Here is a 10,414-nt window from a genome sequence, read left to right on the forward strand (position 1 = left end):
GGGCAGCCATTCTCAAAAGCTGCCATCTGCTGTCCCACAACTCTCCATCTATCGGCCTGTATGCCAACATGCCTGACCCAAGGGCATATGTCCCAGATCTTATCTATAAACTCCCTACAGGTCTTAATGGGGATTTTTGCCCCCCTTTGGGCGCAGAGCTTATAAAGTTGCGCCGCTATCACCCCCTTCTCCTCCGGCCTAAATACAGGGATACTATGCCATGTTCCCATCCTATCCTCTTCCCGAGGCTACCGTGGCCTCGAGGCTGTCTGGCGACTGGAGCAGACCAGCTGCGTCCAGCAGGCCGTCCGCCAGCTAGCCGTCCCGAAGGGTCTGCCCCACGTTGGGCGCCAGAATCTGTTGCGGGCGTTTGCCCTCACAACAGATTTAGACGACTAGCCCCACGGCCCTCTCACTTACCCATCCCGGGTCTTCGGTCGTCACCGGCCCCTCACGGGGAAAAAACACCAGACAGAAGGCGGAGGAGTGAAGCGGGGTGGTTTATTCTTCAACAGTTACATGGTGGAGAGAGAGAGCGAGCCCTCTCACACAAGAAAATATATAGCGAATCCGAGCCAATCAGATCGCAGTCTTACATTTATGGCCTTATATGGTGATCACCCCATGGCCTTATATGGAGATCACCCCATCAGGCTTATACATATTCATTTAAGCAACCATGGCACCGCCCAAAGCCCCTCCCCCTCCCCCATCAGTGATAAGCATTTCATGAGTCAGTTTCGTGTAGAGAACTGACCTCAATACCAAGAAGACTTAGGGTCAAGTCATGTTTCTCATGTGTACTAGCTGTGTTACCCTCTCTAGGTCACTTAATATTTGTGTGCCCTAGACAAATTTATAAGATTAGTTAGCTGACATAGGAGATCAATAATTGAATGGAATCCATTCCCAATCTCTTTAAACTTCTCAATACCAATGACCTTGTGTTGGAAGGCATTTTAAAGTATTGTTTTCTCTAGAAGCTGCTATGTAGTTGACTTAGTACTAAGCGGTAAAATAGAATTGGAATCCATGTTTTCTTGATTCTAAGTCTAGAGATCTAGCAAAAGTGACAAATTGCCTCTCCTGGTCTTAAATCATCTGAGGAATGTATGAATTATATTCCCTTAATTAACAGTATTTTTTATAGACTACTGCTACCTGAGAGTAGCAGATAGATCCTGGCTTCATTCTAGCACAAATCTGCCTTTATAATACTGCCCATACCCAGCTCATAGGGAAAAAAAAAGGTTGACTAAGTGAGATTATCACAATGTCATTCATCTATATTATCCAGGTGTCTAATCATGGTCAGGAAATCACAAAACATGTAAGTATGGACTTCTTGTTCAGTCAAACCCCTGTGATAGGAGTAGCATTTTTCAGAAGCATTTTTTTTATTGACTTGCCTGACTTCCCTAATCCAGCTTCCTACTCTGGGGATATAAAATGTCACAGTTTCATGTTGTTTTGGGTCTCAGATTTTTAAAATCCTTCAGAACACTATGATTCATTATGTTATGATGACTTACTGACCAAATGCTTTTCCAGATGGATATCAAGAGGGCCACATCCAGAGAAACAAAATGTCATTGTATCCTCATCATACATTCTTGGGAGTGATTAATTGCTGAATCAACTAGAGGGCTTACCCTGGAAACAGGAAGACTCATCTTGATGAACTCAAATCAGGCCTCAGGCACTTACTGACTGTGTGACCCTGACAAGTCATTTAACCATGTTTACCTGAATTTCTTCATTATAAAATGGACAGGAAAAGAAATGACAAACTCTCTAGAAACTTTGCTAAGAAAAGCCCAAATGGGGAGGCTTATTTTTATTGTTTTTATTTTAGGGAAAACATTTCTTCCTACTGTAGTTTATTTAGGTATTCCATGTATGTTGATCCCAAGAAGAAACTTCTCAACTCTCATATTTCCTTGATAAATTAATTTAATCTCAACATTCCTTTAGGCTTTCCTTTACAGTAGCCAGGTGACCTAATTACTAAAGATATAATAATATCTCCATTTCACATATGAGGAAACTGAGTCATACAAATTCAATGATTTGCCCATAATTACATAGCTATGGTTAGAGATATTAGCCCATATCCTCTGACTCTAAATCATAGATAATCCCTCCATTACATCAAATTCCCTTGAATTAATAACTCCATATATCTGGGAAACATTCTCACAAATTTCTCTAGTTGTCGAGTTATTGACAGTTTTAAATTCACAGGACTGCTATCACTTCTGGCATCTTTTCACCTTAATTTTAGTACAGAGGTGAGGTCAAACCTACAAAGCTAATTACAGTCTCTCTCTCACTCTCTCTCTCTCTCTCTCTCTCTCTCTCTATATATATATATATATATATATATTCTCTCTATATATATAATAATAATAAATATAATAATGTAATATAATAATAATATAATAATATAATAAATATAATATATATATATATATATTTCTCTCTATCTATCTATCTATCTATCTATAGATAGATAGAGAGAGAGAGAGAGAGAGAGAGGCATATTTAATTAAACCTACCAAAACACAGGGAATAGAGAGATTCTTATTCAGTCACGAACATCCAAGTATAGCAGAAATTGAATTGCCAAGCACATGGCCCACAATTTATTAGAGAATTCTCCTCATCACTGTTCTTTTAAAGAAGATGACACTAAATATTCTATCAGGGGTCTTGTGTGGACTACTTGGGGAAAAAGAAGTTGAGAGAAGCAAATGAGAGGAAAAAGAGTCAGGATGCCTCTGCTATTTGGTTCATATCTTATCAGAACAGATCTAGTTTGTCAATCAAAGCCAGGAGGGAGACCGAGAATTAACCAAAGTCATCAAAAGGAAAGAGAAGAAAAGGAAAGACAGAGGGGCTAGGTTCCTTATGGTTTCAAAGCTATATGAACAGTATTAAAGAAGTAGGAGCAAAATTGACAGTCTCTTGCTCTTTTTACACCTTCCAGACAATAGCCCAGCAGGATGGACCATCAACAACCCGCAGTCCTACCAACTACTGCAGGCAAAGTAGGTCCTATATTAAATCATGGGCTCCTGCTCAGCTTTACCTTCTTCAGAAGTTAGTTACACAAGGGGTATCAAACATTGGGCTGAGGACTGTGGAAGCAACACTACTATTCGAGCCAGAACCATATCAAAATACTATTTGAAAATATTTAACACTATACATAAAAGTAAAATAGAACATATATAATGACAATATGCCACTTTCTAATTCAATATGCCATTATAGGGATGCTTATGCTCAGATTTCTATTTAGATTTGACAGTTGTGAGCTAGACCTCCAAAAAAAGTCAAGGGAGTTTGATCCACATTAAATGAATAATGATCCAACTGCCTCCGAAGGATTCACAGTATTGCCAAAAAATTGGCCTCTCCTATTTCTATGATAGGCCATCCCTATTCATCCCTCTATCTGTGACCCACTGAGGAATAAAGGAGTACAGACTCTTCTACAACCTTTGGCCCCATTCTACTTGGAAAATATCAATTATTTCCTCAGATTTTGCATTGAAGGGTTGAGTTTTATTTTGCATTGTTCACTTTAACACATTAAAAAGTTTGTTGCCAAACCAGTTTAGTGGCTTTTTGTGATTTGATTTTACAATTTCCAAACTTTATACATTAATATAACATGTGAAGCAATTAGGAATTTACTTTTTTCATCTCTGCCCACTAATAGACACATTTTCTTCAAGAATAAATTCAAGCTATATCTATCTCTTTTATGAATCTTTGCTAGATATAATCAATTAAAATGTCTATCCATTCTCCTTGGATACTTAGTTATTATATGTGAAACCATGCTCAGTGACCTTAACTTTAAATCTCAAGTTCTTAATCTCCAAAATGAGAGCTCTCAGATAGAGTGTCTACAACATTCTTTTCAAAAAAAAATTGTGACGGAAAATTTTCTAGATTATTTTGTAATGAAATAGCATTTGACTCAATGATAACCTATCTTGGAGCATATAATGGTTCTGTTTTAAATTGCTCCTCTTTAGCTGAGGGGTATACGCTGTACTTACCACAAGAAACAAATAGATTCTTAAGATGCCTAGGTGGCACACTAAACAGAGAGTTAGTCCTGGAGTCAGAAAGACCTGCATTCAAATATGACTTCAAACATTACTACCTATGTGATGCTAAGCAAGTATCCTGATTAATATGTAGCTCAATTTCATCTGTTCCTATAAAATAGTAAAAATAATAGCACCTACCTCTCAAGTTAGTTCTGAAGATAATATAATTTTTCTGAACTACTTCGTAAACCTTAAAGCACTTTATAAATGTTAACTAAATGTAATTCTGTCAGGTGAGTACGTTTGTCCTGAATGATTTTATTTCATGTTCCTTGTCCTCAGTATTGAAGACTTAGCCTCTTGATATTACCAATAATATAGGGGTTATTGAGCTAGATGATAAAACATGATAACTTTATGGGAGGAAGAAATAAATAAGAAATGAGATGTGAGGAAGAACGTGAAATTTCATTACTATTGTTTTAAATATTTTCAAAGTCTTGAGGTAGCTAAAATATCCATGAGACAAATTAGACGTATGTAGTTTCATTTCTGTGAAATTTGTAGATTCAGAGTTGTCTGAGATTTAAGACTAAACCATCCATGGAACCAATAGCTCTTTGGAAATAAGCCAATTAAATTATTCAGTGACTGTGTTGATGACCTATGAATTTTTTAATACCCTTACTCTAATTAAATTATACAGTGTTATAAGGAACAAGTACTAAATTCAGAGGAATAGTCTGAACATTTTACAGTAATGGGAAATAAATCATGCAAACTAATAAATGACCACTAAAAGAATTTGTAGTCAATGACAAAAAATTCAAACATTTCAGACTCTTTAGATTTTAAAATTTATGTATGCTTAATAAACTGGACAAATACTAGTTTCAGAACAACAGAGACGATATGCTAAACTTTATACTAATTAACAGTCTAAGCTATAATGAATATAAAGCATTAAATAGTTTAACATTGATCAGATTTCCAGGAGCCAAGGGGGCGGAAAAGCAGTGAACCACTGCAACTCTCCCATATTCACTTAAAAACTATCATGAAATCGAGACCTGAAAGTAATCTAGGAACTGCAGAAGCACCAAAGAGACAGAGTGAAAAAAAAATTTTGGCCCAACAAACTTGGACGATCATCAAGAAAGGCTCATTTCACTTGGGTGAAAGAGCTGCACAGCCCAGCTAGGAGAACATACCATCAAGACCCACATAAGCAAAGCAGGAGATCCTGATTCCAAATGTGTGGAACAGGCAAACACCAATGCCAAAACTTCCCATATGCTGTATGCTAGTTAGTGGAACCAGCAGATTACAGTTCAGAAAATCAGCAAGTGCTTCCGTTCTAGTACAGGCAGGCAGGCATCTTCCAGCAGCTGCAACTCCAGATGCTAAGGTGCAGCCCTAGGAGGGCAGGTGTCCCCTAGCACCTGAAATTCCACTTGTTTCAGTGCAGTCCAGGGCAGACAGGTACCTTCCAGCTGCAGGACGTTCAGGTGCTTCAGCACAGCATGGGGCAAAAAGACATCATCCAGAAGTGAGACCACCATCTGCTTCAGTGGAGGCATGGGAAAAACATAAAAAAACCCACCTGCCTCAGCCCATACCAGACACCACAAGTAGGACCTCAGTTCAGAACCAGGTAAGCTGCCAGACATCTATAGCTTCCAACTGTAAACACCTGAGGCCCCACAGCGTAAAACTGGTGTCCAAGGGCCCTGATCCTAAAAAGCCAATCATGACAGATTTGCTGATTACTGTTGTGAATAACTTTAAAGTTCTATTGCAAAGTACAATGATCTCTATGTTTATTCAGCAATAAACTAAAGCATAACATTCAGGACAAGGTATCACAAAAAGTTATCACTAAGGTGGTCATATAGTCTTAAACAAAACATGTCATTCAGTATATCTTATAATCATCTTTAAGGGGTAACAGAAAATAGAAACACCATTCAATCCTAGGTCACAATAAGTTACAGTCTCCTCAGTCAAAACAGAGTACCCAAGGAAAGTCTTCTTCATATTGACATGAGGCTAGTTTCCAAAGCCCACAACTCATCCTCCATGGGATGATCACTCCCACCTCTTACCTTGATTCTCATATAGGCAGCTGTCTGTTCCTGTTCCATATCTAGGCTGATAAGGACAGCTCCACTCTAACTTTAGGAAAACTAAGCTCAACAAAACTACAACAATATTTACACACAGTATCAGTGATATCATTTCAATTCCATTTCTGTCTGAAAAACCAATACAGAACAACAGACAGGGCTTCTGTCTGAGGAATTAACACAGATCAATAGACAGAGCTTCTGTTTAAGAAATCAACACAGAACAAAAGAAGGTCAGAGTCAACATCTAAAACACTCTCTCTCTCAGTTGTGCCTGTTCCAGCTCTGCTCCTGCTCTTATCTGCTCCTTTCCATTCCACTCTTTTTCCAAGCTGCTCCCACTGTTGACTCCTATGTGATTACATTTGACCTATAAAGGCAGGGAAGATCTTCTAAGTCCCTGAGGCCTTTTAAGGACAATACAATGTATATTGTTTCTAATCAAAGACTTTAGATGTAATCAAAGGCTCTTGATTAGCAAAAACTCTACCTAGAAAAACGGCAAAAAATGATATTGTGCTTGCCATTACAGACCCCCAGGACAAGAAATGTGGGACAGTGCTCTATGCTCTAGCAAGAGAGCTCAACATTAAAAGCCAAAAAAAAAGCCAAAAAAGATATTTTGAGCAAAAAGAAAAAAAGATCCATGATCATAAAGAGGTTTTATTGTGCCAGAGAAGATCAAAATACAAACTCATAATTACACCTTATTGACAATTCACCTACCTCTGAAACCCTAAGGGGGATTATAAAATGATCTCAGGTCCAAAATGCCTTCTTGGAACAGCTCAAGAAGAATTTTAAAAGCCAAATAGGAGAAGTAGAAGAAAAAATTAAATACAATTGAGAAAATGGGAGAAAAAGTTTATAGAAATAAATTTTTCCCTAAACAGTAAAATTAGCCAAATGTGAAAGGAGGGTACAAAAGTTAACTGAAGAACAAATCCATTAAAAATGTGAATTGAGCATGTGGGAGCTAATGACTCTATGAGACATTGTAACAGCAAGCACCCCAGCATCCCCAGAGTGGCTACCAACACAGGTTTTTAGATCTGCTTTTCTAAAGGAAAGCAACTCAAAAAGGATTAACAAGCTTACTTTAATCTATCAAACATATATCGTTTACCTACCGTGTTTCCCCGATAATAAGACCTATCCCGAAAATAAGCCCTCCCCTTTCTGTGTAAGATTCCTCTAAAATAAGCCCTCCCCTGAAAATAAGCCCTATTGAAATTGCTACTGTAGTGAAGGTGATCCCCTGCGCTACACGCTACATTACAGTACCCTCTGTATGCACCGTCCCCCCCTCCTCCCCTCCCCGGGTGAAATGCACGCCACGCTCCGAGCTGCATCCAATTAGAGCTGCAGCAGTGAGCACGTCATCCTGTTCTTCCCCAGTGATTTGCTTATTGAATAAAGGTACATTTTTTTGTTCACATTTACCTGTTTATTAAAATTGCTGTCAATGTTCATTAAAATAAGCCCTCCCCTGAAAATAAGCCCTCTGGTGTTTTTCTGTCCAAAAAAATAATAAGACAGTGTCTTATTATCGGGGAAACACGGTAGTTCAGGGGGAAAATTTCAGCAACCCAAACTTCAGAATATACAGAGGTTACAAGCATAAGCTTGTTTCAGCAGACAGGCCTCCAAACTGCCCAAACATTACACACATCCATACCAAATCACAGTTACCAGAGAGGGAGGCATCAACATCTGGGTTTTCAAAGCCAGGGGGCTATCAACAATGGATGCCCAGAGTCTCATCTGGTCAAATCACAGAAAACTTCTCAAAGTGAGCCCCAAAACAAAGCCTCCCATCAGGGCATATATAGCCTTCTCTTGGCTTGTAACAACCTTCTCAACCCATTACCCAATCACAAAGTATCTCCTGAGAAACAAGCCTCCTACCCCGTGGTAAGTGCTCCAGATGCACTTTAGCCTAGGGGCAGGGAAGATATTAAAAATTTACATTCCTGTAACAAACATCAAGAAGCATTCAAACAAAATTGAAAGAATGAAAAACAAATTGTTGAAAACAAAATGTTTCATTGGAAAAACAATTGCCTAGAAAAATAGCTCCAGGAGAGAGAATATAAGAATTATTGCTGTACTTGAGAACCGTGATTAAAAAAAGAGCCCAAAAAGCAGCTTTCAAGACATCATCAGGGAAAACTGTCCTGAGGTTCTAGAACCAGGTTAAATAGTCATTGAAAGAATATACTGTGTTTCCCCGATAATAAGACACTCTTTTTTTTTTTTTGGACAGAAAAACACCAGAGGGCTTATTTTCAGAGGAGGGCTTATTTTAATGAACATTGACAGCAATTTTAATAAACAGGTAAATGTGAACAAAAAAATGTACCTTTATTCAATAAGCAAATCCCTGGGGAAGAACAGGATGACGCGCTCACTGCTGCAGCTCTGATTGGATGCGGCTCAGAGCGCGGCGTGTGTTTCACCTAGGGGGGAAGCTAATGTAGCGTGTAGCGCAGGGGATCACCTTCACTACAGTAGCAATCTCAATAGGGCTTATTTTCAGGGGAGGGCTTATTTTAAGGAATCTTACACAGTAAGGGGAGGGCTTATTTTCGGGATAGGTCTTATTATAGGGGAAACACGGTACCAATCACCTCCTGAAAGAGATCTGAAACTTAAAAAAGACCAAGGAATTTTGCAGTCAAATTCCAGAATTATTAGTGTAAAGACAAAATACTCAAAGCAGCCAGAAAAAAAAAATATTGTAGAACCACGAGCAGGATCAAGTAGGACCTTGTAGCTTCTACATTAAAAGATCAGAGGGCTTGGAACATGATATTCCATAAGACAAAGGTTCTTGGATTATAACCAGGCATCAACTACCCAGCAAAACTGATCATAAATTTTCAGGCAAGAAGGTGGATATTCAATGAAATAGGACACTCCCATACTGTACTCATGAAAAGGCCAGAGCTCAATGGCAAATTTTGATATTCAAATACAGGACTCAAGAGAAGCATAAAAAGGTAAACATGAAAAAAAAGAAAAAAATATTCTACAATAAGGGCAAGCTGTTTACATTCCTATATGGTAAGGTGATACTTGTAAATCTTGAGAACTGCATATCTATTATGAAATCAAAAGTGATATACATACAAAAAGACTCTGGGTATAAATTAACTTATATGATGATAACAAAAGCTAATTTAGGAAAAGGTAATTTATTTGTTTTTAGTTTTCAACATACAATTCCTCAAGATGTTGAGATACAAATTTTTTCCCTGTCTTTCCCCTACCTCTAACCCAAGATAGCAAGCCTACTGAATACCCCTTCCCCAATCTGCTTGCTCCTATATCCTCCCCCTACCTCCTCTAACTTTCTAGTAGGGCAAGATGGATTTCTATACCCAAATGGCTGTATATCTTATTATCCAGTTGCAAGTAAAAAACTTTTTTTAACATTAGTTTTGAAAACTTTTATTTCCAGATTCTTTTACTTCTTCCCTCTTCACACACCCACAAAGGGAAGATAAGCAATACAATATAGGTTTTACATGTGTAGTTTAGAAAAATGTTTCCATAGTAATTATACTGTGAAAGACTAACTATATTTCCCTCCATCCTGTCCCATCCCCCACTTATTCTGTTTTCTACTTTGACCCTGTTGCTTTTCAAACATATATGCTTCTAATTACCCTCTCCCCCATTCTGTCCTCCTTTCTGTCATACCCCCTCTTATCCCCTTCCTCCCTACTTTCCTCTAGGATAAGATACCCAAATGAGTTTGTAATTTAATACTATTGTTCAATAAGAAATGATTACAAAAAGTGGAAAAAACGTGTACAAACTGATGAAAAGTGAAATGAAGAGAACCAAGAAAACACTGTACACAGTATCAGCAATTTTATTTGACAGTCGACTATGAATGATTCAACCTTTTTATCAATAGAATCACAAAGGGCTCAGGAAGGAAAACGCTGTAGATAACTAGATAAAGAACTCATGGTCTCAGAATGCAGATCAAAGCATGAAACAAACTATTCCATCCATCTCTCAGTTCTTGCAAGGATTTCTGCCTATCCTTCATGTTTGCAATCCTCTCGTTCTTTTTCTCTAACTATTGATTTCTCAGACTTCATTTAAATCACAATTAAAATTCCATATTTTGCTGGTCTTTCCCCAATACCTTTTAATTCTAGTGCCTTCTCTCTCTCTCTTTCTCTCTCTCTCTCTCTCTCTCTCTCT

The sequence above is a fragment of the Petaurus breviceps genome, unplaced genomic scaffold (genome assembly GCF_028583685.1).
Source record: "Petaurus breviceps papuanus isolate PSGF00001 unplaced genomic scaffold, PetGlider_PUasm1.0 213, whole genome shotgun sequence".
NCBI lineage: Eukaryota > Metazoa > Chordata > Mammalia > Diprotodontia > Petauridae > Petaurus > Petaurus breviceps.